A 2,886-nucleotide genomic window follows, 5' to 3' on the forward strand; every position below is an offset into this window, starting at 1 on the left:
CATTTCTCTTCTAATATTTCATAAAATAGTTTTCTTCAGATAGTTTGATACAATCATTAAAAAAAATTAAAATGTAGACTTCCATAACGTTGACATAACGACTTAGATTTAGTCTCTCGTGTGCTCTCCAACCGCCAAACACTGCATCCTACATTTCCCATAATGCATGGCGTCTATCATTTGGCCCCTGACATCTCTTCTTCTAAGCCACACATTAGGCGTTTTTCAACGGCAGGAACTTAACCCAGGAACTACGTGCGTTTCAACCGGTGGACCCAGGGTCTAAGTTTAGTTCAGGGGTAGATAATCTCCCCCTGAAAAGCCCGTGCTTGGGGGTAGTACTTGTCAAAGGTCCTGGGACTTTCAGGGGGGCAGGGTCTACAATGCTGATTAATTGGTAGATTGATTAATTGGTAGATGCATCCGTCCAGAAGTCTCCAGTTAACAGGGTCGCTGTTTAAACCAAAACACCGGTCGATCTCTGCGATCACGGCTTTTTGAGTTCAAAAGGATTTTAAAGCCGTGTTGAAACGTCTTTGCTACTCGCGCTTATCTCCTCTCACGTGTTGATTCAGTGAATCCATCTGTGATGAAATATAACACCATCTAAAACAGACCAGCTGAGTCTCTTCATGCTAACAGGCTAACTGTTGTGTTGCTCATAATGATACCTGCCTGTCCGTCTGCTTCTATGGTGTCATCTGTGATGAATGGCATTCCTCTTTGTTTTACTGCCCTCTACTGGTCTGGTGGTGTAGTGCATTTACTTACTCCTCCATACGTCACTGGCCTGATTTACACAATCTACCCGGGACTTCAGCCCGCGGTCGAAACGCAGACAACAATGGGGGACCAGGAACCTTTTAGTTCAGGGTAAAGTAGTTCTGGGGGCTAAAAGATCCCGGAACTCTTGGTCGAAATTCCAACCATTCACTGATTACAAGAAAGTTAATTTCTGGAATAATTAAAGCCGACGCTAACTCCTGCATTATCTCGGACGGCCAGCAGGGGGCGACTTGCTAAAAGAAGTCAGGTTGTATAGACTTGTCTAATGAGGTTGTGGTGTTATTTCCTGTCTCTAGATTTTTATATTTAGCTAACTGTGTTTGACAAGTTGCTATCTAAGTCATCTGTTAGTTAGGTAGGTAAGAGGCAAAGCAATCAGCATCCTATAGTGGTTGACAAGGCTAACAGATCTGCAAATGATCTTCATAAGGATGCAAATTCAGGAATGATGCACGTTCATAAACACATGCAGAAGTCCTAAACAAGTGCAACAGCAGAAACAAGCTGCAACTAGTGTGGCTCTGTCTCTCAGTTAGCTGTGGAGCTAAGTTCTTGAGTCATTAATTGCTAACCGCTGACAAAACTTAAGTACTGAAAAGTTGGCCGTCACTTCTAGAGTTTAAACTCTTACAGCCAACAAACTTCACAAAGTATCTGACAGATGGATGAAACAAGATGATTTGAGGCCTGCCCCCTACAGAGAGTCAGAGTAATGACGTGTGGTTTTGAACGGCTTTCAGAAAGAAGTTGAACTGTGAAATTACGGCTCCTTTGTTCCTCATTAGTGGAACAAAACCACGATGATGATGACAGAGAGATGCCAAACTTGAGGCGCTAACACATTTGATTACAGACCAAACGCGGCATCAGGTTGGATACGCCCACCTCTAATCATCTGTCCATGTTTAGAACAAATTAATGAAAAGTTGAAAACAAAAGAATGTCCCATGCTGTTTTTTTTATATATTAAAATAGTTCCCTGAATGCATCACAGAGAAAACATACCAGTTGGATGATAGCCTCCTCCTTAGCGGTGCAGCTCCTCCAGCTGACTCTGGATCAGGTTTCTGACGAGGGAAAACTTGGCATTCCTGATTCCTTGTGTTTGAGGTGGTGGACCCAGCTGTGCGGACCCCTCACACACACACACATATGCACACACACATGAACACACACAGTATAGTGCTGTTAGGTGGGGTTGGATGAGCTCATACTCTGGGCTGTTCCTCCACCACAGAAGAAGAGGATGAAATAAATCCAGCCTCCTCGGTTCTGTCGTGCCTCGGGGATGTTTTGCTCGGCTCTGATGTCTCTGCTGGTCTCTGCAGACGTTTTTAAGGCGGTGATAGATTTTTTAGAGAGGGGTCCTCTCAGTCTAATGTATTCTGACTTTTTTACCGCCTCTGATTTATTCTTAAGCTGGATAAGTCATACTTACAGAGGTCATCAGTGCAAATCCAGAATTAACTCCAGTGTGATGTTGAATATTCATGATGCTGCTGTTTCAAAGATGCTCTCTTTTTCCAGCCTGATCAATTCAGCTGCATTGCTTAATTTGCTCTGTGTGAGCTGCAGGCTCTTCATTTAAATGTATAATCTAAAATGCATCGGCGGAATAATGAGTCTTCTTATACGGGGAAGGAATATATGTTCTAGTGTGGCTCAGCTTCAGCTGGAGGGGGAACGATATCGAAGAATTAAAGGATCAGTGATCTGAATCAACATATTTTATTATTAAGCTGAAGTGCTGTCCATACAGGGTGTTTAAGTTTCACTCATCCTGGTTTTATGCTACATTATAAACAGCTTTGTGTTAAAGAATTGTCCTGGTTTAAACTCTTAGCAGTAAGATGTAGCTGCTACATTAAGTGTAAAAGAAGGGGAAACTTTAGAAATGTCAAAACATTCCAAAAAAATGAATTAAATGTTTCATGCATGGATACTTGAACTCTTCAGACTGAGGAGCAGGATATTTTTTTAATTATTTAAAGCTCCTGTGAGGAACTTCAGGGTTGTGCATTTTTGGCGCCCCCTCTGGCCATTTGTGGTACTTCATGTTTCTTTGCTGATCTTGTCCTGCACATATAGACTGTTTCCGAA

The sequence above is a fragment of the Notolabrus celidotus genome, chromosome 22 (assembly GCF_009762535.1).
Source record: "Notolabrus celidotus isolate fNotCel1 chromosome 22, fNotCel1.pri, whole genome shotgun sequence".
Classification (NCBI taxonomy): Eukaryota; Metazoa; Chordata; class Actinopteri; order Labriformes; family Labridae; genus Notolabrus; species Notolabrus celidotus.